Source organism: Melospiza melodia, chromosome 14, assembly GCF_035770615.1.
Source record: "Melospiza melodia melodia isolate bMelMel2 chromosome 14, bMelMel2.pri, whole genome shotgun sequence".
Lineage (NCBI taxonomy): Eukaryota > Metazoa > Chordata > Aves > Passeriformes > Passerellidae > Melospiza > Melospiza melodia.
This window is the reverse complement of record NC_086207.1, coordinates 8,674,722-8,702,676: the sequence shown is the minus strand read 5'-3', so window position 1 is coordinate 8,702,676 and position 27,955 is coordinate 8,674,722.

The window sequence follows — 27,955 nt, the reverse complement described above, 5'->3', positions numbered from 1 at the left end:
CATGGACTTGGTGGGTATCAAGCTGACAAGTCATCCTGTTAAATTTCAGTTTGTTAGTTCCTATTAAAAATTACTTTGATTGTTCTCTCACAATTGATAGATGCATATGGAGTTCCTGATATCACTTACACAGTTGGAATATATTTTTTTGGTTATTTCTGGTTTCTTTTACTGTAATGCACACACTAAAATGTACTTCAGAACTTACCATGCATTTATAAATAACAGCGTTCTGAGTTTTCATTTCATTTTTCAGAGATCTGTTGCTCTATACAGGCAATAAAAAACAGACACTTTGAAAATCTGCTCATTTTTTGTTTCACAGAAGAAGATACCGAGTGCAGATTGTCAGAACCCTGGACAGCCACTGCACCAAGTGGGATTTTGGAGCCTGTGGGAGCTGATGTGTGCTCAGACACAGGAAAGGCTTCTCAGCAGAGCCTGGTGTCTCACCCAGCGGGCAGAGGTATGATGCCATGGGGGGGAGGAAAAAATCAAGTTTAATGCATGTAGATACCCTAAAGCATTTTTTATATATATGAGGCTGGCACTTGCAAATGGAGGAATTAGCTTTCTTGGGTTATGGTTGCAGACACATTCCTGCCTCACACTTTTCTCTGTATCAGATGCACATAGGCTTCACTTCCATAGAAGCAAATTTTCACTCAGGTTTTTGACTTGAGGTTTTGAGTTCTGGATGAAATGTTGCTCCAAAAGACAGTCTGCTGAACTTTCAAAGTAGGTAAAAACACTATTGTTTCTCAGGCTTGCTGCCTTCACAGCTCAGCACGGCACTTACATCCATACATCCTGTAGAAATTATTTCCTTAAAAAAAAAAAAGTTGAAAAAATGTCAGTTTACTTCCATGTTTGAAGAGCAGGGGATAAGTCAGACATTTGCAAAAGAGATATCTTGTGAATTTCATTTTAGCTGCTCCTTGCAGCAACCTGAGGCTGTTGGTTGGTCCTGACAGGAGATTTTGGGAAAGAGCATCTATAGGAAAGAAATAAAAGGGTTCACAGAGCATCACTGTGTTGACAGAGAGCTCAAACCCACACTGCTGATGTAAGGCCTGAAAGAGGATGACACTAAAGAGGATGCAGGACAAAATGACTTCCCATTCAATGTTATTTTTAACAAAAAATGAGTTAATATATTAAAAAAAAAAAAAAAGAAAAGTAATTTTTCCTTGCTGTTCTGCCTATTGTGTCTTCACAAATGTGGGTGATGAGCTGTGAGCTGCAGGTGCATGAGGACAAATTTCCCCAAAAGCTGCTATTTTATGGTACATTCAGTTTACTTCTGCTGCATTTGTCTCTGTGATCCTTGCTAGGAGTTCAGTGCTAGGAACAAATCTGGCTGCTTGGACTAACAGTTTTTATGGATGTTCATGGTGTTCAGCTGCCAATCAGATGTATGCAGATGCAAATTGGATGGTTAGATACACAAGTACTTTGATTTGTCTGTAAACTCATCTTGAGCCTGTGAAGTCTCAGGAAGGATTTTTGTAGGTGGAATTTTCACTTTTTAAAAGGACCCTGAATCTTCAAAACACCCTCACTAAATGGTTGGTTGGGTCAGTTTGTTTATGCTTACTTTTTGATGATGAAAATCTCAGAAGCCTGAAGCTCAGCCTGAAAACATATTGCTGAGGCCAAAAATACTTGCAAATAATGTAACAGATAAAGCTCTGAAGAAACAGATTTTATTTGACAGCCTTGATTTTTCTTTCAATGACCTCACAAAAACATTAAATGGGAATAGCCTGGGGAAGAGGCACTAAATCAATAGGTACCAGTAAATTTGTGAAATCAATTTTTGCTTTTCACATACACGAAGATTGATGCAGTGAATGCTGTGTCACTCCCATTAATTGCCCAGGGCTACAGAAGATTTATCAATTGCTTATTGACTTCTTTGAAGCCACAGGGGGAAAATGGAAATAGCTGCAAAGTTAAGTGAGTAATAGAGAAGACATCCTTCCCCAGCCGGTGTGAATAGAGGCACAGCAGACTGGCTCCACAGTGCATTGGATATCAGCATTTCTGCAGGCAGCAGCAGGAGCAGCATTGCCAGGGGCAGGGTGGGGCTGGGGGGGTGCCTGTCCTGCCTGGGACACCCTGGGAAGGGTGGCACTGGGGCACAGGGGGGTCACAGGGTGCAAAGGGTGGCACTGGCGGTACACAGGGTGGCACAGGGGACATAGAAGGTGGCACAGGTGGGACAAAGGGTGTCACAGGGGGCACAGAAGGTGTCACAGGGGATACAGATGGTGTCACAGGGGGCATGGAGGGGTCACAGAGGGCACAGAGGTGCCACAGGGGTACAGAGTGTGTCATTAGAGGGCAGCACAGAGTGTACAGAGAGTACGGACGGTGTCACAGAAGGTACAAAGGGTGTCACAGAGGGTACAAAGGGTGTCACAGAGGGTGTCAGAGGGTACAGGAGGTGTCACAGAGGATACAGAGGGTGTCACAGGGGATACAGAGCGGTGTCAGAGGGTACAGAGGGTGTCACAGAGGGTGCAAGGGGTGTCACAGGGGGTACAGAGGGGTACCAGAGGGCAGAAAGGGTGTCACAGGGGGTACAGAGCGGTGTCAGAGGGTACAGAGGGTGTCACAGAGGGTGCAAGGGGTGTCACAGGGGGTACAAAGGGTGTCACAGAAGGTAGAAAGGGTATCACAGAGGGCACAGAAGGTGTCACAGGGGGTACAGAGGGGTCACAGAGGGTAAAAAGGGTATCACAAGCGTACAGAGGATGTCACAGTGGGTAGAAAGGGGTGTCACAGAGGGCACAGAAGGTGTCACAGGGGTACAGAGGGTGTCACAGTGCGTAGAAAGGGTGTCACAGGGGGTACGAGGGATGTCATAGGGGACACAGAAGATGTCACAAAGGGTACAGAGGATGTCACCGAAGGTACAAGGGGAGTCAGAGTGCACAGAGCAGTGTTAGAGGGTACAAAGGGTATCACAGATGGGTGTCACAGGGGGCACAGAAGGTGTCACAGGGGATACAAGGGATGTCACAGAGGGGTCCCAGAGGGCAGAGAGGGTGTCACAGTGGGTACAGAGGGTGTCACAGCGGGTAGAAAGGGTGTCATAGAGGGTAAAGAGGGGTCACAGAGGGTACAAAGGGATGTCACAGGGGGCACAGAAGGTGTCACAGGGGATACAAGGGATGTCACAGAGGGCATAGAGGGGTCACAGAGGGTACAGAATGGTGTCACAGAGGGCACAGAAGGTGTCACACAAGGGACAGAGTGGTGTCACAGAGGCTGCTGAGGCCCTGGCACGGGTGCCCAGAGCAGCTGTGGCTGCCCCTGGATCCCTGGCAGTGCCCCAGGCCAGGTTCACAGGGCATGGAGCAGCCTGGGACAGTGGAAGGTGTCCCTGCCATGGCAGGGTGTGGAATAGGATGAGCTTTAACACCTCTTCCAACCCAAAGCATTGTTTGATTTATGATGTGTTACTATGTGATAGTCACTCAGTTTTACACACAGTTGGTCCACAGGAATTCTTGTTAAATTTAGTAGGATGACTTGTGAAGAAGTTACTCTTCCCCACAACTAAAGGCATCTTGTCCTCACTTTGAGCATTTTTATAGTGGCCACAGGCTTCAATTTCTCTGCTATAAATAACATATTTCACATTTAACAGCTCAAAATTCAACTACCTGTTTTAATGTGCCCTCTTCAGTCTTCTTACTTCCCCTGGGTATGGGGTGTGGGACAGCTCATTAAATTTCTGAGTCAGAAAAGAGAAAACAGCAAATAAAAATAAATATATAAATTAAAAATACACCATCTGTGGTATAAACAGGGCACTCTGAAATGTTAGTTAAAATTTCCATAAATGTGACACATGATAAAAAGAGCAGTAGCACAAAGCAAAAGAAGAAAAAGACTTTTAAGGCTAATAAACTTTGCACTGTAAAGTGACACCTGACACTTCAAAGTGAAAGAATGGAGAGTTATTTATGTGTTTTATCTCTTTAACAGAAAACAAATTAATAGTTCTTTTTTTCAACAATAAATTACTTGCAAATCTAACATACCTATATAACCCACCGTGGAGTCAAGGGTGGGAGGAAGTTTTGGCATAAGATGGGTTTTATATTTTTCCTTTTTTTCTAAATACTGTTAAAAAAAAACCTTCGCAGTCCTTCAGTGTCAAGCTAATCTTCTTCCTTTTATCTTTAACTCCCTTCTTACTCCTCTTTGAGGAAATAAATCCATTTAATACTCTTAGCATGAATGCAGACAAGCATCCTGGAAAATAACTCCATCCTGGTCTTTCTTTCCATCTTTCTTCCCTGTTTTCTAGCACAGAAGCTAAATTTCAACAAATTGAAAATAATCCTCTGTAACAGGATTTTAATGGTAATAAATTGCAGCTTCTGCATAAAAGTAAGATCACAAATGTACAAGATGATTGGACAGTATATTCAGGGAAGTAAAATAGAGTATTTGTAGGTGATATTTATGAAAAGAAAATGAAGTGGTTTTCAGCAGTTGAAGGCATTAAGTTAGCAGCCATAGCACAAAGTAAAATTTAAATTTTACATACCAAATATCTGGTAAAGATACAACTTCTATTTATAAGGGAGAAGATCCTGATTCAGGATTAAAAATCAGTAAGTAACACGATGCATTATCAGCAGACTCATGAGTGTCTTGCCTCTAAACCTCATAAGCAGAAACTCCTTAAAACCCTGGATGCTGAAAAGGACAACGGAAATGATGGGGGAGGAGGAGAAAAAGCAGATTTGGCAAGCTACAACTTGATGAGCCATTAGGCTTAAGAGTGAGGAAGCAGAGTTGCAGCTGAAAGCTTTGTCAACCTGCTAAATACTTCATAGGAAGCAGATTAAAAAAAAAATAAAAGAAGAAAAATCAGTTCTATTTGGAGAGGCACAGCTGTGTAAATAGAAAGCCCTGACTGGCTGGGGAATGCAGTCTGGATGAGTTCCTCCAAGGGACATCAGGAGGTTCTCAGTGGAATTGGTGGGTTCTGGTGTGATTTGTGACTGCCCACACGGGTTCAGTGTGGCGTTGGCTCTGAGCAGGGCAGGGCACAGGGAGTGTCACAGCCCCTGTTCCCCGTGCCCCTGGGCTGAGCCCCAGCTCCAGATGCTGCCAGAGGGAAGGTGCTGGAGCCCCTGGGCATGGGCAGCTGCTCCTGTGCTACCCTTCCTCTTGCCAGCTGTGGGAATCCACAGAATCAGAAGGGTTTGGGAAAGCTGCAAAAGGCAGGCCCCAGAGGCAGCAGAACTGTGATTAGAGCTAAGCAGCAGCCATGAGATTGGTCAGCAGAAAAATTATTTAAAATGTAGAAAAGCAAGGACAAATAGAACAATGGTCTGTGTATTAACACTTGTCTAGAATAACTCCCTAAGCTACAGAAAAGTTCATCTAGCAAGATATTAGGAAGTTTAAAGCTTAATAATGGAGCTTTGTGCCTTGTGTTTTAAGGCTTACAAGCAGGTATTGTATTTGAAATAAGCAAGCATTGTTTAACCAAAGGTACGTGTGCCTGTAGTGGGTGGATAGAGCTACTGTCAGTGTGCTTTTGCTTTGTGTGATTGGTCAAAGAACTTATAAAGTGAGTTGTAGCATTAAATTCTTGGTCTGCTGCCTGGGATGTGAGCTGGTGGCATCTTCCCATTGCCATAACCATGTAATGAGACTGGTGCTGGAAAATCAAACAGCTCAAGGCGCGTTCCACAGCAGCCCTGTCCCGTTTGTGATTTGTACAGAGCCCCTGGCCAGTGACACCAGCAGCCTCCCTGTCTGCCTTCCCTGCAGAGCTTTCTCTGACCTCTGAGCTGGACAAGGGAGGGAAAGGGGGAAGCTCAGCCAGCTCAGACACTGCCCTGTGCCTGTGAGCACACCTGAGGGGGTGAAGTAGGGGGAAAGGGAACAGGTATCACAGCTGTGAGCTGCTTTTTTGGATTTTGGGTGCTGTGAATGTACACGTGTGTGGAAGTGTTAGGAAGACACATTTTCACATGTTCAGTGTTTGGAGGATGAGATGTCCCCCTGTCGCAGACATCTTTTATGAAAAATCCTTTCTTTAGGATTTTTCTTCCTGAGAAGTTGAGAAGCCTCAGGAACAAAATGTAAACAATGGTTATCTGCTGCTGTGGAATGCAACAGGTGCATCTGGGATTGGCCCATGTTGGATGTTTGTCATTAATGGCCAATCCCAGTCATCTGGCTTGGACAGAGAGCTGAGCCACAAACCTTTGTTATCATTCTTTGCTCTTCTATTCTTAGCTAGCCTTCTGATTAAATCCTTTCTTCTCTTCTTTTAGTGTAGTTTTAATGTCATATATAGCATAAAATAATAAATCAAGCCTTCTGAAACATGGAGTCAGATCCTTGTCTCTTCCCTCATCCAAGAAGCCCTGTGAACACGGTCACATCCCCCAGCAGAGGTCTGGTGTGGGTCACTGGGGGTCTGATGGGAGCAGTCAGTGCTGTTACTATGAGATAAGACCCAAAGGTGTTTTTGGGATGTATCTGTGTGTTGCTGCATGTAATGAAACCCTGAGATGCGCCTTGAGCCCCTGCCATGAGCAGAGGAAAAGCAGCAGAGAGCGCAGGAGGCACAGTGTCCCCTCAGAGCCCTCAGAGCTGCTCTCCTGAGCAGGCAATTGTGCAGGAACTGTCCTTGAACTTCTTATCACAGTGACTTCTATGGACTATTCTGAGTCTGAGGAGTCCCTGCTATGGGATGCTAAAAGGCCGCTTTTGTTTTGAGGCATCAATATGTGCTTGGCAAAAGTGCAAAGTTTTGGCAGTGTACTGATAGTACGTGAAAAATAAGGGACTTGATGTTGTCCTAGAACTGAGACATTGCATTTTAATAGTGAGACTGATTTGCCCAATTGAAAATTTACAATGAGACAGAACATCCATTCCTCAATGTGGCAAAACCAAAATGGGCATATTTCAAAGCTAGAGAGTAGCTGGAATAGATATTAGAAGCTCACTTCAGGAACAAGTTGGTAAGAGACTGTGGCTGTCAATATGCAGGAGGTCAGACTGGATGATGATAATGGTGCATTTCAGTTCCTATAAATTGGTGAATCTAATAATTTCAGTAGAAATGCTGCCTCTGGATGTCATTTGCCCTGTGACCTCATCCATCTGGAGGACTTAAGCAGCTGTAAAGTAGATGCAAGATCTACTGACTTTGTCTACTTTCTTCACTTGGACAGTAAAAAGGGGTTGTGTGGAATTAGGATTCAAAGCTTTATTCAGAAACCTGTCTGCAAGTTTGTGGGGATGGGAGAAGGGAGCCCATCTAGCCTACATTCTCTTTTATCATATTTTATGTTCTCAGGTCCCACATTGAAAATAAAATATTCTCTGCTGGACGTAAAAGAAAAGTCACTTATATATATTTTTTTCATTGTTTTTATTCAGAGACAATGTTTTTGACCCAAAGATGAAGCAGATTCTCATCTTTCATGGCCATTTCTCACCTTGAATATTTTCCTGTGTTCTTTAAAATATTCATACTTGCATTGAGAAGCCAAATTTTTGAAGGTGATCCTAGGTGAATAGGATTAAACAATGCAGGTCAAACTACTTACTTAATCACTGTATATTCTTCATGCAATTGGCAAGAAATTATATTTCATACAGCATTCTTTATAGTCTCAAATTTTAGTATTCTGAGAGGAGAAAAATGAAAGGCAAATATCACGACCTTTTGTATCTCAATGACCTGAAACTGGAGATGGATTGCAATTTAAATACAGAATTCAATCCTAACTTTAAAGTATCAGTAGGCACTTGTAAAATATGTCTAGGACATTCAGAATGGGAAAGATATAATATCCTTCCAGGGAGAAGAGCTCTGAAAATTGCCATTTTCCTTTCACACATTAAGGCACATACTGATTAAAATTCATGAATTTGATTAAGAAAAAATAATGTTTTCCCTCAAGCAAACTTGTTTTTCCTTTTAATTGTTCTATTTGTTTCTAGCGCAGGAGGGATAATTCATGTTTTGGTTTTAAGCCAGAAAAAAAATGCTGAAATATTTTACTGTTTTTATATGCAGAAATGTTTCATTTTTAAGAATTATCATTAGTGACACAACTGTGCAATTTATACTCAGTGTTCTTTAATAGAATGAATTCTGACAGCCAAACATCAGAACTTAATCTAATAATGAATGTCAGTAGGCAAAAAAGTCAGACTTAGCTGAGGTGTTCTGCTCCTCTGTCTGAGCACATGCTCAACTCCACAGGAATCAACAAAGAAGAATTGTACCTATAGCACAGAGAGTACAATCTAGGAAATGACAGACCTGCAAGAATGACCTGATTCCCCCTGAAATTAAACTAATGAAGGATTTCCTTAAACAGGCTGCATGGGCTGAGGTGTCAAGAGTGCAGTGGAACATTGGGGCTGGGGCAGGAGGCCTGGACGACGCCTGTGCTGGCAGGGCTTTGGCCTTGAAATTGTGTGCCAAGGATTTCTGCAGCTCCATCAGGGGAATGTGACACCTCCTCACCACATTAATTGTCCCAATGAGGGATAAGGTGCTCCAGTCTGGACGCTGACTTGAGCTGCCTCATGCCCAGAAGTACCTGCCCTCAGTATCCTTCCAAGATCCTTAGAAAGTGCTGAGCACCTGCATTTTAGAAATCCTGATTCATTGGAAGTTCTCAGCATGGGGGTTCATGCTGAAGTCCTGACTGAAGGCAATATTTTTTTAATGGAATAGAAAAAGGATGGTGGAGCTGCCCAGCAGAAGTGTAGTGTAGCTGTGATGGCACAGGCCTGCACTGAATGATCTGAAGTGATGCAGATGATCCAGACAGGCTCAAAAGAAATACAGGCTCAAGGGAAATATAGGTTTGATATTACGAAAAAGTTTTTCATGCAAAGGGTGATGAAGTTCTGAAATGGCTGCCCAAGGAAGTGGTGGAGTCACCATCCCTGGATGTGTTTAACAAAGCCTGGATGTGGCACTGGGTGCCAGGGGTTAGTCGAGGTGTTGGGCATGGGTTGGACTCAATGATCTTGAAGATCTCTTCCAACCTTGTGATTCTGTGAAACTGTTTGAGCTCCTCCTCCGAAGGTGCAGCAGAATTGTGACTGGCAGGCATTGAAATGGAGTTGCAGTCACTTCTCCTTCCCCTCTGCAGCCAGAGAGGCTCTGTCCCTGGGCTGGATGAGCTGGGCTCCCACCAGCAAATCAGGAAACCTTTGGTGCTTTTTCTGACTGGAGTGAGCAAAGGTAAACACCTGGACTCAGCAGGAACACGATGAACAAAGGGAAAGCTGCCAGCAGTGTTTGCTGAGATCTGTGTGCCTTAAGGAAGAAGTCCTTGTGTTGAAGGTGTTATGAGCAGCTCTTGTTGTTTATTTCTCTGACATTCCATTGTCTTCATGAGATCAGCAAGGGCACTGCACCAACAAAGACATAAGTCAAGTCTGTTTATGCACGAGCTTTCAGTGAGCTTGATTTTTCTGGTATGAGATCCCTGTGTATCCAGTGTCACGGAAGTAAAGGTTCTCTAAGTGAACACAGGGATTTTGGTAAGATTTTTAGACCTCATCAATGTCTAGCCTGGATATTAGTATTTGTTTTTTAATGCAGACAGAAAATACCAGAGTTAAAAATAGGATCTTCAACAAGGTTTTGTAATTAGCACTGACCAGCATGCAAATCCCAGGAACAACTATTAAGTTATAAGTGCAGGATGTGAGACAAGAGGAAGAAGCTGGCTGGTCCTCTTCAAATTCTGGGTTTTGTTGACAAAATTTTTCTCCTCTAAGGCATTTTGTCTTTAATGTTCTCTAACAATTATTTTCTCAGTTTTTATTTCCTTGCAATATTTGCTATTATTTGTAAAGCTCCAGCTGCCAGGTTGGTAGTATTTTGCAAGAGCCAGCTTTTCATTTTTAAAGTGCTATATTTGTTTTTGCTTCTCATTCTTCCAGAGAAATTGAAAACATGAATTATAACACCAACAAAGAAAACTAAAAAAAAAAAAAAAAGGAAAGAAAATTAAAGAATGAATAGCCATTATTTTGGAAACGAGATCTTTAGACCTATAACAATTTGCTTATAATTTGGAGGGAGGGTGAGAATTTTTTATCCCTCCTAGTTATTGTGTTTCTTTACAAGGAAGAGCTGTAATATGTTATATATGGAGCATGAACTGCAGTTGACTTATTGAGAACAGCACAAAGCAGAGTGAAAAGCAGTCGTGAGTTGTAGAAGAAATCATTTGTCTCTGTCTCAGTTTACCTTTCTAATAGCAGCCAGGCTCTGAGATGTGTAAGGCCAAGGAAAATGATGGCATAAAGCAGAATGCTTGTAAATTCTGTGTTTTTTCAGAGGTTGGGAATTTCCCCTCTCTTTCCACAGACCAGCATTTTTATTCCTGTAAATAGAACACTTCATGCGAAGAAAAATGCCAAGTCTGTAACTCTTTGGCCAAAATTGCTGTTGAATGTTATTCAAATGTTAGGTTTTTTTGTCTTTTCCTATTTTTTTATCAAGCTTATTTCACAAAATGAGATTCAGTCCTAGGAAAATGTTTTGAGATTTTGTAATTAAAAACAATTGTTCTAGAAGTATTAGTTCTTTAAAGAGAGGTTTATCTGTTATGGAAATAATGGCCAGCATAAATAATACAGTGAAAAGGTAAGGTTGAGTCAATTGTTCCTGTGCTTCCTTCCTTAAAATTGAATTATTCATTATTTCCTGTAAAAATGCACAGAAAATAACATTTTTTTCCTAACTTAAGATTGCCACTGAAGTTGCACATTAAACAAAAGTAAATCTATGCCTAGACAGTTTCCATGAATTCTTAGTAATGCCCATCCTTCAAGAGTTACCTGCTTTGTGACTTCTCTGAGTTTATATCTGAAAGCAAAATCAGATGCCATTTCCCAGCTGAAGTGCAATTTGTTGTAATTTCTTACAAGTTTTTAGATTATTTCTTTTTATCCTGTTTTTTTTTAATAGGGAGATACTAGAGTTTTGTCATATTTCTGGTTCACTCATGTCTGTATCAAATGATAGGAAATGACCAAATAAGTAAATTTAAATTTTTATCATTCCAAAGCACAGATCTGGGAGGCTGGTGAAGGAGCAACTGTGTTACAGAAGGGCTGCTTTTGGAGGCTGGTGAGCAAATGGCCTTTGTCTATGAATTGAACCCTCATTTTTGTAGCTTACCCATTGAAATATGTGAAGGATACAACTCAGGATATAGTAACATATTTTCTGAGTAGAATGTTTGGATATGAAAGAGCCAAACCCTCTGTGACAGTGTTAAATAACTTGTGTAAAGCCACTTGGCTTGAGGTCAACCACTGGTCTGCTAACCCAGAGGCCACAGAGGATTTTTTATCTTTTATCTCTTCTGCCTGTGACCTGTACAAATTCTGTCATTTGGCAAAATCTCTCTACAGGTTCCACTTTGCTCTTCTCTCTGTCTTGCTGTTCCCTGTAGGATGTCATTTTCCATCTGGCTCTGGGGTGTGGAGAGGGAGGCAATATTTAGGGTACACAAGGCTGACCTCATGGAGAGGGTCACATAATGGCATTTTCCACTAGTGCATTTTCCTGGGAAACCCAGGGAAGGATGGGTTGTACTATCATATGTATTTCCAGAATAATCTGCATGTGAAGTCCCTGTTTGCATGCAAGATGATTTGGGTTCTTCAAAAGGCTTGATGTGAACAGGACACTGGAATGTCCTGTCTTGATGGAACCATTTTCCTTGGCCTGGGTTGAACTCTAAAGCTTTTATAGCAAGGAAATCTGGAGCTCTTTGAGGACTGAATCATACCAGTGCTTGTAGAAAAGAAGTGGCATTTCACATTGGAGGCAGATGGAAGAAATATTTATTTGGTATGAGGATTTCAAGCAAATGATGGATGCTGTAATCTGTTCACAGGATAGGAATGCTAAAGCCCCAGGGAACACAGAATTATCTGGCCAGTGAGGCAATAAAAAGGACATAAATAATTGATTTATAATATGTTTCTGCAACATTGCACAAGGTTTTCACCTCCACGTACCAAGATACATATTTATTATTATATATGTTTCGCATAGGTAGAGTTAATGCATACAAATGAATACCCAAAAGCTCATGAATGAAACACCATAAATGTATTATAGAAAACAACAAAATGTACTAGTAAAAGTTTAGTAATCAATATAAAATTTGACATGGATGTTTCTTAGGAGGAAGGGGACAAAGGAGGAACAGCAGGGCTGGGGAAGCGCTGCCAGGTCATAGGCCATGAACTGGGAAATGAAAAGCTCTCCCTCCTCTGCAGTGGGCTGTGATTGTTTCCTTTCCATCTGAAGAAAAATTGGTTTTGTGTCATTGATATTCAACCTTCACAGTGGGTAGTGAAAGAAACTCCATTTGCATCTTTAGATAATCATCATGCTATTTTTTTTTCACCAAAGAAACAGCTGGTGCCTTGTCCATTGTGCAGAGGAAAACATATTTCATCTCTATTGATGTTCAGAGAAGGTCTTGTTTTAATTTATGACCTATAGTGTTAATAGCCATCATCATTTTAATGAACTAATTAGATTAATTACAGTTATTGCACATTATTATTATTATTATTATTACTCTTACCATAATCACCATGGGGGAAATTTTAAGTATTAGAAATCAGGAATTGTATTATTACAACTCTAATGTGTAGTGTGCCAATATTTCCCCAGTAGGCCCCAACTGTGTGGCATAATAATGGAATGATTTTAATTCATAATTTAGCTGCAACATTATGAAGAGAGTTTCTGAGTTTTCAATACTTTTGAAGTTTGGGGGTTTTTTTTCTTTTTTAATTCTTCACTCTCTTTGAACAATATCATGGCAGGGTGAATGTTGAGGTAAAAATAATTTAGGCCCTTGCTTTCTATTATTAATTTGAAATTAGGGTTCTTGTTTTCTGAAGATGTTTAAGCCCAGCATTCCCTTTGACTGGAAGAGTTGTATTACTGTGCTTTGTGGGCAGTAGGTATTCACAGATGATTGTAGCCTGTATCTCATAGATATCTATACCTAGGTTTGTGTTATTATGGCCATAATAAAATTAGGATTTGGAAGTAAATATTAGCTTTTATGTGAATAACTTTTAAGTGTGTGTGTAAGATCTGTTATCTCCATTTTCTTCTATGTACCTTTACAGCCTTATGTTACTTTTTTATGCATGTAGGAAGATTTGCCCTGTTTTTCATGAAATGGATATAAATTTGCTTTTATAAGTTTAAAAATTCAGGAAAAAGCCTGAGTACAGATGTCTCCATAAATGAGACATCTTCCTTTAAATCAAGAAGAACCTACAGTGGTTTTTCAGAGCCCATTTTTACAGCCTCTTTTACAGAGAGGGTCTTTTGGCTGAATGTTTTGTGTGTATTTGTCAAATAGAGCGGGACTGTCACCCCAGGATCAGTTTTGCAAGTAGCAGGAATGGAAATGATGATAATTAGGGTATTTCCTTGAATTAACACAGTTTTTCCAATCCTATTGAGATGCTCCAGCCAGACGTCATCACAGGCACAAAGAGGCTCTGTGAGAATATGTTCAGCCTGACAGCAAAGAAGCTGGGAGGGAGCCAGGGAACAAAGGAATGATCAAAACCTGACTTTGCAGGGAGGGAGCAATGGAAGGAGTAGAAAATTCAGACCACCCCAGACAGCAGGTGTAGCTGTTCATGTCTAAAGAACAGTTGAAAACGCACCTGGTGAACAAGGATTGTGTCACAAGGCTGGGAGGGCAAATCTGTGCCTGAGAGAGGCAGGGAGGGATCATTCCAGAGAAAATGACCCCAGCTGAAGGGTGAGGCAGCAGAAGTTGTGCTTTTCCACTGATACTGAGAGAAACAGTCAAGGGCATAGGATTTTTGAGAGAAAAGCAAAAGTCAGACCTATTTGATGTCCCAAGGATCCATTATTAGGGACTAGAAGGACTGAAGTAAAACTCCTGTAATGTTGAAAAATTAGTTACTTTATTTTGCCCTAGTTCATGAGAAAACAATTATATTTCTTACAGCTTCTTACCTCTGATTTTAGTTTAAGAGGACAGGCTATTTTTGATCTAGTCTAAGAGGTGTGGTACCAACCACTTTGAAGTCAATCATGCTGATGTTGGAAGCTGTGGTGGTTTAAACTCACAGGAAGCTCAACACCCACACCAATGGGATAGGGGACAGAACTGGGTAAAAAAATCGTGAAATTTGTCTCTATCTTGAGATAAAGACAGTTTAATGGGGCAAAGTGGAAAGTATAATAATAATTATTATTAATAAAAATAGCAAGCAATGTGCCATGCAACTGCTCCTGTCCTGCTGAGGGGTGCCCAGCCCATTTCTGAGCAGTGTCTCCCTAGTTTTAGTGGCATTGATACCACACGGTCTGGGCTATTCCTGGGGTCAGTTGGGGTCCCCTGTGCAGGCTGTGACCCCTCCCAGCCCCTGGTGTACCCCCAGCCTGCTCCCTGATGGGGTAACACAGCACTGTGCCAGCTGTCAGGAGGGAAATTAACTCTATCCCAGCCCAAACCAGGACAAACCCAAGCAAACTGGCCCTTTCAGATTCTTGCCTTGCTTTGTCTCAGTTAAGTGGTTTGTAAAGAATTACTTTGCCTTTGTCTAAATTGTGAATCACAGCACAGGGGAAAAGATGGCCACACTTGGTCAGTGAGTGTGAGATGAAGAAAAGCATTTATAAGATTGATGTTTCATACAACTCATCTATTTGTGTTTGGATATGAAGATACTCTGATGTTGGAAAAGACTGTAAAATTAGTTGATAAACTGATGACAAAATCCTAAAATAAAATAAAATCTGTCACAAAGTTGCAGCATCTTAAAATTGACTGCAAAGATGCCTTTTTATGTGCAATTTCACTAACACTCAATAGGTAAGTAGAACATATTTGATTTAGTTGTGCCATTTTCAAGTCATGTTATCTGACAAACTTAGTACAGAATACATAATTAGATCATACTACTGTGTTTATGATAATGAATGCTACATTCACAATACTTGAAGCTGCACATTAAGCAGGTATTTAATTTTTTATGGTTGTTTTTGACAGGTAACATTTTTATCCTGAACATAAATCTGTCAGAAATTCTATTTGTACTAAAGGCTTACATGTAGTATAGGACAATTTTGATTTTTAGCTGGCAAATTTGTGCAGGCATTTTATTTTCTAAGCAAAGTAGCTCTAAAGAAATTCATTGTAATTGCCATTTCTTTATTGTATGACCTCATTAGCAGCATAAAGCAGGCTTTAAAACACTTAAAATTATAGTATTTATCAAAATGTTATATATTTCACAAGTAAAACCCACTTGATACACAAACCCCCACTTTTAGTTGCTGGCAATTGATGGAATGTGAATGAGCAAAAGCAAAGAATTCAAAGCTGAGATCTGACAGCTTTGAACTGGATCTGGTAGATGAAAGTGCCTCTGTGTTTCTCTTCAAGTTAATTTCACTGGGTAGTAAAGCAGTGGGAAACATGCCACAAGGAGAAGAGGAAACATGAGAAAGCTCAAACATGGCACTGGGTTTCCAATCTAAATGTGGTACTGTGGGTTCTAACACTTTGCAGGAACTGCCTTGTATGTTCTGAATGCAGTGACTAAAGTGTAATCCTTACAATTCCTGTTCATTGCTAATTAATTAATCACTATACTGGGTTTGCTGCCCCCTCATGCTGGCCTGTTTGGCTGGAGGAGGAGAATATTGTGAACACATATGTGGATGATACCAAATAGCTGCATTCACAAAGCCAAATTCCTCTCCTACAGAAACAAGTTAATCTACCTTGGCACCAGACCTTATCTTCTCTTTATTATTACCAACATGAATGTAATGAAAAGAAATTACTTTTGGTCATGATGCAGAAAACAGCTTTAAAATATGTAGCTTCTCTAATTGTAGTTTCTGCACTTGTGATCTCTCTGGTGATTTAGGTTGCTAGGAAAAAAGTGAAATAGCATGGAAATCTCTGGACAGTCCTTTCGGCTCCTACAGCCCCAGGCTGCATTTACTTCAGGAAGATAATTTAAAATGGGGAAAATAATTTGCCCTTATTTCATGTGGGTGTGAGGCCTTCATAAAACTTGTATCCTCTGCAGGGTGAATAATGGGGACAGATGTGAGTGAATTACTGGAAACACCCAGGCTGATTTAATGTGGACATTGGATCAGGCTCTGAGAGTGCAGGGGAAAGCCTGGCCCAGCAGATGAGGGCTTAATAGACCTTCCTTCCTTTAAGATGCTCTAGAAAGTGCAGCAGTACACACTGGGGAGCCTGGAGAGCGCACAGATAGGTGTGTGGAATAGAGGCTTATCTACAAATAAGTCCAAGAAGAGGAAGATTATATTTATCATAAAGCAATTGGGAAAAGCAGTGTGCCTGTGAATCAGACACTGCATCTTCTTCTTTATCTGCAGAGCTGATAGTGGAGAAACAGGGATGTGCCCTTCTCTGTGAAGTTTGAATTCCTGCCTCAGAATGGAAACTCTCCAAATCCTCTGAAAGTGACACCAAAGTGATGATTAACTTTATAGGCTAAATCACCTTCATTAAGTTTCATCTGATCAAATTAAAGCTTTTCTTTTTAAGCACTGCTTTAAAAAAGAAACAATTAACAAAACTACTCTGGGCCCCTGAGTATAGATACTGCAGTCCCTAAGATTGGATGCTGTCAAAATTTACTGCCTATATCATCTGAAATATGAATATTTTATTCTAAATACTTTGGTTAAGGCTTGCTTCTCACGATGTGGTAGAATTTAATGAACATGCTTTCCTAAATAATTTTATGTTCTGTAGTGCTTTAGTGAAAAGGTAGGAGCATATAATTCTCAGCTGCATCAAGAAAATGAGTTGTGCCAATTACTGAAATTGTACTTTGAGTAATTTGTGCTGTATCTCTGCAGTTAATTAATAACTTCTACACCTGGCTTTTGTTAGAGACACCCCCCAACCCCACCCCTCATTTAGTTTCTCATCTTTACAACTGTGCTGGGTGCATTGTTCCTTCCAAGAGTGTTTGCTGTGAATTTGACAGAGATGAACAGCCAGGATGAGTGCAGATGGACAAAGACGATGACTGCAGGTGGCAAATGGGGGTCAGAAGCATAATGGGTACAATTTCAAGGACTATTCAGTCATTATCTGAAGGAAATATTTAGTTACCAGTGTGGGGTATGACAATTTCATCCTGCTGGATGAATAATAAGAAATCATGTTGATGGCCAATGCAGGCTATTTAAATGACACCTCGCTTCATGTGTACAGGATAAAAGAAATGGAGGCCAAGAAAATAATTGTGGAGCAAGGGAGACAAATGCTGTGTGACCTGGGAAAGCTCAAAAAGAGCCTGTGGAGGGAGAATCCACCCTGCAAGGGAGCACTGGCAAAGGCCAGCCTGGAGTGTGGAGCCAGAAGGAAAAAAAAACAGCTATAGATTTAGTAGAAATAAATCTCTCACTTTTACTTCATAGGAAAAAAACATTCCTGAAGCAAAATAAATGTGTTTGCTGGTATTTAAAGTAGCCTGGGAGCCCGTTGTGAGCCTGGCTCAGGAGGTGGTGGGGAAAGCCTCATGTCTGAGTGCTGGTGGGATCTGCTGAGCAGAGCCAAAGGAGAAAGGATCTCAAGAAGTAAAAGCACAATCCAAAGCCAAACCCAGATAAATGTGGGGGCTGGTCCTACTCACAGCTGGGAGTGGTCAGCCCTTCTGACCCTTATCAAGCCAAATTAGTTTCTAATAAAATCCACAGACAAAAACTGAACCAAACTGTTCAGACTGTGCCACTGTTGGATTGTGGGGCACAGAGAAAAATTGGAAGAGTTCTGTAAGGTAATTACTAAGAAGACTTAATGAGTTATGGTTTTCAAAATATCACAGTTCCTAGCTGGCCTAACAGCAGGTGATTGTCATCTGGTTTCAAAACCAGAAATATGAATTGGTGCATTTCCAGACAGTCATGTGGCTGATCACTTTTATTTGCTGCTTGTTTCTTTTGTTCTTTCTTCTCAAGAAGCTTCCTTGCTCTTCATTGTTAAGAAACATTTAAGTAAGACAGTTATTAGACATTATGGGACTAAATGCAATTTTAAACTCTTTAATGTAAGTTTTAAACTCTTTAAAGAAATTCTCCCTATTATGAAAAATGTGATGATGTATAAAAAGGAAAACCTCTGAATTAATTGGATTTTGATTTCAAGGTTTTGGTTGTGGGCTGTGTATTTTGATGATCAAGAATGTGGAATTTCAGATACTTGTTGGAGCTTCTTAGTAAATCCTCAGGAATTAACAGTAGGTCAGATGTCTCTGTAAAGTGTATTTTTTTCAGAAACTATTTGGTAGTAATTTCAATTTGTTTCTTTCTGTACATTTATGGAGGTAAATGGGTTCTCAGCCAGTTGGTGATTCTTTTCTGAGGAACACCCTAAGTGCTATTTTTTTAAAGCAAGAACCTTTATATGAGCTGGTGAACTTTTACATTATTTCTCTATTTTAATTTTTAGCAATTCTCTGGAATGGTTGCAGGCTAAGTAGTGCACCTGGAAGAGTGCAATTATATCATAATGAGCTAAGTAGAATATGTCATATGAGCTCGAGCAGAATTGCTAGCAGTGCTATTTATCAGCACTGCAGTCCCTAAGCCCTGGACACTTCAAGGTATAATAAAAGTAATCCTGTGCCATTTCCCATTTTCCTGAGGTGCAGCATTATCCTGGTTACAACTTTCTTCTTGTAACTGCATTACTGGGGAAGGGAAAGAAGAAAAGGGAAGAAGGAAACAGACAAATGATAGGAAGGAACCCTTTTCCCAGAAAGGGAGAGAAGTTGGTTTGCATGATCTCGTTCTGGGTGTCCTGGTGCTGCTCTAAGATCCTGTTCAGCTCAGGACAGAGGATATTGTGTGTATTTAATTGTCAGGAGCTGTTCTGGCCTCAGAAAGCAAACAATGCCAGTCTTGTGGTAATTTGTCAGGGAGGAACCAACAAGGACAATTCTAAAACACTTTCTGTAGCTGTGCCTCTCTCTCAGATCTGCTTCCTGAGCTTCACATACATCTGTGGCACTGTCCCACCCTGCTGCAAAAAGGGGAGTCAGGGAGGGTGCTTTTTGATAGATTTCTCTATCAAAAAAGGATAAAATAAGGATAATAATAAAGTGCTAATGTGGCAGTATTGTATCTGAGAATTGTTTACAGATAAAGGGTAAATGTCCCTACTGAAAGGGGATGAAAGAGAAAGCAGAGAGGGGAAAAGGAGAGCCAGAGAGAGAAGCAGAAGACGGGGACAGATCCACCCCACCAGAGAAACAGAGGAGCACTGGGTCACTGTGGCAAGGCACCTTGGGGAAACGAGGGAGCACAGCCAGGCAAGGAGCAGGACAACAGAGAAAAACAGGGGAGGGTGGGAGTAGGGCCAAGCTAACACTCAAGGTGTGTCATAGTTAGCTGCTTTTATGTGCTAAAGGTGCTCCTACAGCCCAATTTCCTGGGTATCCAGGTGTGTGCCCCACCAGGAGCTGGGCACTCGCTCGCAGCCCGTCGTGGAATTTTTCTGTCCCCTGATCAGCTGCCAGCATGTGCACAGCCCCTACAGTAACTCTTCACCTCCTGTATAGCATATATTGAGGCATAAATAGAAATCGTATTGGTCCCTTTCATGCATGAGAAGAGGAAGAGGATGGGGACATGTGTCATGCATGTACTACAGACAGGACCAGCACAAGTTCTGTGTAGCACAAGACACAGATCTCTGGGTTGGGAGCTGCAGCATGCTGAGAGAAGCAGCAGAATCCAGGCAAAAGAGGGAAAGTGGGTAGAAACCCTGATGGACAACTTTCTGTACAAGGTCCTTCCTGCACACTTAACCCCCAATTTGGGAAGGAAGTGCACCATTAGTTATATCAATCTTCAGAGGATGCTGAAGAATGTGCTGAAGAGAGCTTAAAAGGCTATTTCCACCCATTTGTAATTTGGCTACTACAGCTACTTCTTTCAGAGTTGGGCTTTTCCATTGCTTTCTGCAGCAATTCAGAAGCAGAGCCAGTTCCAGTTCCAGCTGTGTTAAGGAAGCTTAATGGCTGCTCTTTTTTTTATTATTTATTTTTTGTTTCCATGCTGTTGCAAAGGACTGCTTGCTGGTCCCTTATATTCTCAGACAACTGTTTATTTTCTTGTCATTTTCGCTTCACTGGTTGAGGAAAAATGGCTCTAATAAACAGTGATGATTGTTGGTCTGGCAACAAATCCTGCTCAGCTTTTGGGCCATACACAACACAGGCCCCCAAACCAACCCAGCTTAGCTCCCAGAGGCTGCTCCCTGTCTCCACTGGTGAGATGCATCAGCTCTGGAGTTCTCAAACCCTGCTTCATCACCCTTGAGGCTTTCCCTGTGTTCCTACCATGAATTTCTGCTCTCCTGGTCCTCACCAAGTGAGCTGGTGAGGTGCTGTTGGATGGAGTGTTCATTCAGATCACAGAGGACAATCAAGGAGTAGATGGCATGTACATAGAAGAGAAAATGTTATTAATTTTGGGGGTTTTCACTGATTACACACACACACATCACATGGGTAGCTTGTAGAACAAAATGTCTCTCTGGATGTTATTAAAAGTTGAAAACAAGCTGTACAGTTGAAAATCTCTGTTAGCAAAGAGTGCCCTCAGGCAGCTCAACTTTTTAATCTTGATTTTATTTATTGAACAGAACGTAAATAACATATCAGCAAGATTAAAAGGAGTGAAAGGCAGAAAAAGCTCACTTATGGTATGCTTTATATTAAGTAATTTGTTCAGTCAACCAAAACATATTTCTTAGAGCTGAAGGGAACTTAGACACTGTTTTGGGTGCTATTTTTGAAAAATATTTTTACTGTTAGACATATAGACATCTGATTTAGGGAAGGGGTGTAAGAACATTGTGTTCAGACAAAAATGGTAGCTTTTCAAGCAGTGTTGTCGGCATCCTGTGATTTTTCATTAAGATGTGTCCTTACTGAAGTGATGAAGTATCTAGATAAATCTCCAGACATGAAAGCCTAATTTTTGATTAAAAGCAATAAATTCATGAAAATATGCTGCTGATTTGCATTTGTGATCAAAGTGTAAGTCATGCATGAGCCTGTGAAATGTGAGTGAGTGGCAACTCCAGTAACCTTCAAACTTAAAGAAAGTGGATTAAATATTCTCATAAACAGTCAACAAAAATAAGTGAATTGCATGGAAAATGAGAAAGCTTTTTGGAATATCCATCCTGTTGTAAATAGGAATACTCTTGGATGTGACGCATGTAGCCAAGATTAATACAAACATACTGAAGTTACTGGTGCAAGTTGGAGCCTCTACCATGACAGCATTATTCAGTGATTTTTGCTCCAGTCTAAAAAAATTGAGTGATAATCATAGAACAGAGGAATGATGAAGCAGACTTAGAAAAGTAAAATTTCTTTCACCAGAGGGAAAACTTTCTCGTGCTACAAGTGTCTGATATGTGCCTGGGGGCCAGCTAGCTCAGAGTGATGGGGCTGGAAATGAACCTGCCATGGGACCTAAACTGCTGCAGCCCAAACTGGTCTAGACTGGAGCTTGCCTGGTGGCCTCTGAGGTCCAGTGGCAGTGCTTGGAGAAGAACTGTCTGCTTTAAAAATAACAGCAAAGATGACAAAGACTGATCAACTTCTCAGTTGTACCAGTAATCCTGTTAGCAGGCAGATGTCTGGAATCTGAGTCACTTACATGTTGTGTTATATATATATATGACTTTTTGTTTAGCTTAATTTTTTTTTTTTTTTTTTTTTTTTACTTCAAATGTATGAATCCTGAAATAATTTGCACTTTAAAGATGTTACCCAAGAACCTATAACTAAGATCGCTGGAAATTAATAATTCTGAAAGTAGGGTGGCATAAGGGCTTTTCTAAGTACCAATATTTTTGTTTTTCTCCATAAATATACATGTATAGTAAGACATTTATGCATTCCCTTAGTCCTGTAGGTGTGGAATACAGGAAGACTTGGCACTTTGGATCTAGGTGAAAGAAGGAAAGCCTGTTGTGTTTAAGTGGGCATCTGTATCAGCAATATGACAAGGAAGGGATAAAAGTCAATTGAATGTTTATGGCTGCTTTAGAAAGCAGAGGGAAAGAGGATGAAGACTGTGAGTCAAGTAATTTTCTGTCACAGCTAATGAATGTTCTCTTTTACTTTGCATTACAGAGCCCTCTTTTGTGGTATGGGAGAAGTAGGTATTGACTGTCTTTGTATATGTCAGAGGAGCAACAGATTGCTATAGGAAGACTGAGAAATACAGAAGCTTTATCTATTGGAAATCAATAATAAAATACACATTATTTTTTAAATAATAGAAATGTAGAAATCCATTCCTGGAACATTCTAATAGCATAGTCTAATAGCAGCACCAGCCTCTTGAGCAGAAGCACCGTGGCTTCTCTCCTTTCAACTATGGAACTAATTAACTGTTGCTACTTCCAATTTTTAACCTCGCTCTATTGGTTCATTTCAGTTTTATTCTGTCTTTAATCGTAGCACGTCCATCTCAGCTTTATGTGGCATCCAGGCTTAGAATGCTGTGAATGAGTGAAAGAGCAGACAGGAATGCCTCCAAGCTGAGCGTACCCTGTGTGAAGGTTGTTTTCTATGGAATCGCTGTAGACACCCAGCAGAGACAATTAGAATATATCTACTCCAAAATACCCTCTGGTAGAGCATTGGTGACTGGCTAATTAGAGGCACTTTTACAGCCCATGGAGATAATGAGACTCTGCTGCCACCTCAATAGAAGGGCACACAATGGGCCAGAAAATTCCTTGTTGCTCAGCTTACAGAGGGCTGAAATCTGGTAAAGGACTTGTTTCCTTTTAGGGTTATATCCTTTAATTCTCACACTGATGGCTCATCTGGCTCATGGGCTCTACTCACTGTCCTTTAGAGCCTGCACTATTTTCTTCTGCTGCATTTCTGCTGCACAGCTGACTTAAAGAGGGATGTATCTGCCAAACTCTGTCTGCTGCTGTCTCTTCTACTGTACCTCTAGGACTCTTGTTATTTCAGCAACTTACTCCCGAAGATTTGTGTGTGAGCTTTGGGGCTTTTCTTCTGCTTTATTGTTCTCCTGATATATTAAATTCAAAATAAAAATTAGGGATAATTACACAGGCTGTGATTATAAATAATTGATGCTTAGCAGCTAGTAATACAGATTAATGCTTGAGACATGAGGTTTGGATCAAAGCTTGTTTATGCGCTGGCCCGCTAGAGTTTGGTCAGGATAGAGATTGGCTCAGTCTCTGCAGGAGAGTGTTTAAGATGGAATGGACTCCTCAGGGCACTAATAAAAGGTGTCTAAAGCTGCAGATTTGGGGACATTTTGGTTCTCTAACTCAGCAGTGGGGCCTGGGGCTCTGGTGCACCCCCTTGTAAGCAGAGTCCTGTGGTACCAGAGCTGATTCCCAGTCTGAGGGCAGCTGCCTCTGTCCTTCCTGGGGAATACAGAGTGAGAGCCTGAAAGTATTAACAGGTACATGTTCATAAAAAGAGGTGGTGGAGGCTGAAAGCTTGCCTTTCCCACCAGCTTCTTCATGTACTACAAAATGTGTGTCTAGAGAGGCAGCACAGGGACTCCTGCAATAAATCCAAATTGGCCCTTGGCCAAGAGCAGTTATTGAGCTCAAGGATCTGGGCTTCTCCTGAGGAAATAAAAAAGCCTCAGACTCTCGTGTTTCTGGTTGCACAGTTTACACTGAATTAAAATATGTTTCATCTATTTAGCAGTCTGAATAATAAAAGCTGTATACAGCTGCACTAGCACTGTGCTATGCATTTTAATGACAAGTTTGTGACTACACTAGAATTGTAACTGCAATTCAGATGTTTCTTAATGCAGCCCAAATATTTTATTAGGGCTTCTTTTAAGTATGCATGCCAGAGAGGGAGGGGAAAAGAAGAGTAAATAGCATTTAAGATTTTAATAATCCTTTGTTAAAGAGAGTTAATGCAAGGGAAATATGGAAATTGTATGTTTTCAGACTGACAAGCATAATAATTTTGCCACAACATGATTAAAATGACTGTCTAAATATTTGGAGTGTCTTCTAATAAAAATATATTCAACCTGTTTTCTATGCTCAGATTAATTTGAAAGCAAAAATGACATTCAGTTCAAAAGAAGGTATTAAATCAGAAAGGACCACATTGTTCTCTCATAGGAACTGTGATTTAATATTCAGACTAAAGTCTTAAATGTTTGTGTATTTTGCCAGCTGTTTAGCAGCTTGAGGCATTTTGAATAGTTTCAACAAAATGACAATAAGACTTGGGCAAAGTAAGATTCATTAGTGGAAGAAACAGAATAAAATAGACAAATAACACAAAGCGGGAGAAATAGGAAGAAAAAAGGAAAATGGCAAAATTCCTTCGCTTCAGGTTTGGTTTTGTTTTTCTTTTAGTTTGAAAGGAATGTTTTTGTATAAATTGGAAAGCATTCTGCACACAAGGGAAAATCTTTAGACTAAAAATGGATAGTTACATGTGGCTTGCAGTCCTCTTAATAGTCTGTGGGAAGAGTGGCAGTTCCTGATGATGATTTTTCCCTACAAACACAATAGGCACAAGTTATAAAGAGAACACAGCTCAGCAGTAGATGTTTCAGGCTTTAAAAAATATCAGCTACTCACTGCATTAGTTAATAACAAAGCTTTATCCAACTAACATTTTTCATGATAGAAATGGATGGAGTAGAAGGTGCCACATGCTTTAGTACTTCACGTGCAACCAGAGATTGGACAACAAAGACTGGAGGTGCACCTTGACTCCACCTGTGAGACAGTGTACCTCTCTTGTGGCCTTTTGCTCTCAGTCTTGATTTATTTCTGAAGTGCTTTATGTGGGCATGTGAAGTAAATATTTTGAATTAAAAGTGTATTGGTTGTCTGCAGATACAGAACACTGGCTCAGGATAGTCACTGGTTCTTTTGTCTTGCAGCTTTGTGTTGTGCATTTCCTCTGATTGTGTGTAGTGGAGTTTATTTGGGCTACTCCTCTTTGGCTGTTGTGTCAGGTTTGTCTTTTGTTGAGGAAGGTTTTGGTACTTAAGTTACCAAACTGTTCAGTTAAGACTGAAAAATTTATGTCTGTAGAGAGAAAGTGTGAGAGCATTTTTATGGGCTAAGGCCAATGGAGTCTCCAGCCACCCTGGGGAGCATCAGGATAGAGCCCTGTTAGTGCAAGGGAAAGGATAATAAAACTTGTTTAGTCCTTGTCACATTATATTGCAGCATTAGATAAACATGATAAAAGTTGCATAATTAAATCCATTGCCATCAAACTGCAGAAGCTATTCCTCACTTCAGGTATTATGGTTCAGACTTGAGGCAATGGAAAGCTCAGGTTTAGTTTGCTTACTTAGCCTTGGAGCTGAATGGTCTCTGAGGAATGTAGATTTTGGATCCCTTTGAACTAAATAGCAATTCTGTATTCAACACTTCCCATAACATTTCCACTCCCTTTGCATACAGAGCACTGCTGTACATGCACACCACACCCTGCCCCTCACGTTTCTATTAGGCTCCAGTGATCACAAAAAATGCCTCCCATGAATCCATGAATGAGGAAATAATAACACCTACACACCTGTCTGTTCCTGAGTGTGCTTGCTAACACGCAGTGCAGGGAGAGCTCAGTAAGTCTGAGTCTAAGGCTGCGTCTGAAGACAATTTCTGGTGCTTTGGAGACATGGGGGAAAATGCCGAGGTAGTTTTAATGTGGAGGCAAGTGGATATAATGCACTGAGGGCAGGTCATATTCAGCCATCATGAGTTTTCTTTACCAAGGTAGGGAAGGCCGCTGCCAAGCCGGGAAAGCTTTTGGAGCCTGATGTACGCAGCCATGGGATGTCACTGTTGCACTGCTCAACTCGGGCTGAAGGAGCAGTTCTCTAGAAAAAATTCTCTCTCTTAAGGAAAATAAATAGATAAGAACTGGGGGAGGGGGATTCCAAGTCAGATTCATCCCCGTGAGTAAATTGAAGCCGGGAACTTAGAGAAGATTGAAACAAGATAGGCAGGGCTTTTTCCAGCAGTGTCGAAGGCAGCCGAGTCCATTAAGGCGCGGAGGCGAGCAGCCGCTTGATTGTAATGAAGAAAGGAGAAGAGCCTTTCTCAGTGACAAATCCTGGCTTGATTATTTTTAATTTTGATGGATGTATGAGGGACCAAAGCACAAAAAGCTTTACTCAAAGAAGGGAAGAAGGACTAGGCAGTGTAGAGTAATTCTTTTCTTCCTACCTCAGGATGAAGGCATTTTTTGTGCTAAATTGGAGTCTGTCCTCACCCTTCATTCATTCTTTAGGACATTGAAAATAGATCATTTGGGCTTATCTTAGTCCCCCCACGATTACTGTATTCTTTCACTGTTTCTGACAGTGGTATACTTTGGATCATAAGCTGTTAATTTGTGTCTTGTTAACATGTGCATATTGTAATTTCTTTTCTGATAAATTTGATCAAAGTAGTGTATAAATGTGTTTGTGAGCAATATGTATTTTGGATCTATTAAGGAAAGAACAGATTTCCTAGTGTCATTATAGGCCTATTTATAAAATAAGTACAGGTCTAGTAATGCAGGGAAGATCAACAGCAATGTTTGCTTGAGAAATCTATGTCAAAACTGATCCCCCATAGACTCCACTGTTTTTATGTTTTGTATTTGCATAGTAACATCCAGGAGAAGAACTTAATCTCATAGGTTGCCATAGCTCACTTGTGAAAAAATAGTTTAAATTATCTTAGAAATGAGCACTATCTGTCACAAAAGTTGGTAAATAGATGCACTGAGTTATATAGGGAGATATTTCTGAGTTTATTGGTGCACCTGGTTTTATTTAACACCTTAATAATCCAGAAGGTACTGTAAGCAGCATGGCAAATAAATTCACAGGTTGTATTACATTCTGGAAGAGCTGTGAGATTGGATGATAACTTAAAGATCCTGCAGTTAGAAATAGAACAGAAAATAATAAATAATGTCATCTAGAAAGTATGCAAATGGAGAAACTGGTGTTTAATGTAATAAGAGAGCAATACTTCAACACAGAGGAGATGAGATAGTGGAAACAGTACGGTTTTAGAATGTGAAATGTGTGTGAAATAATGGAGAAGGGATTGTCAAGGAATAGTTAGAGGACTATTATGTAATAAACTAGGCGTAGAATAATGGTGAATTCATACAGTTGCTTTGACTTGCTGTGGATTTGGCAAATGAAATTCAAAATCATTAGTATCTTCTTTTTTGAAAGCTCCTATGTTTCTGATGCTATTATAAGAGTCTCTTTTATTATTTTCAATGAGTTTTTAGCTTCTGGCATTTAAATAAGAAAACGAATTACCTCATAAGACAAGTAAAAACAAATTGTTGATTATTAGAGCGATGCCTCTGCCTGAATTAAGGTGCAAATGAGGCCAAAGTCAGTAGTACAGATTTTATTTAACAGTAAATGTGAGGTAGGGATAGAAATAAATTTAAAAATAACTGGTGGTAGGGGAGAAAGAGCACAGGGAGATTGATTTCATAGAAAGATGTCACTTCTCATGGATCCACATGGTGTCCTGTTGGTCCTCTTCTTCTGGGCTTCTCGGTGGTGGGGGTCCCACAAAACATAGAGTTCAATGGGTTCAGTATGTTCAGGTGTACCTGAAATGCTCAACATCCCCACTGGGAGGAGTTTCACACTGTCTTTTACAACAGCTGCATCTGTTCTAACATTGGGGGTCACCTGCAGTCTTTAAGTGGAAAAGGAGCCTGGGGGTGTTTTGGGGGCCTTGGGTGGCTCATGACACTTTGTAAAACATGACAGCTGCCTCTCACATCTCAGCTGAGCCAGCTCTGCTCC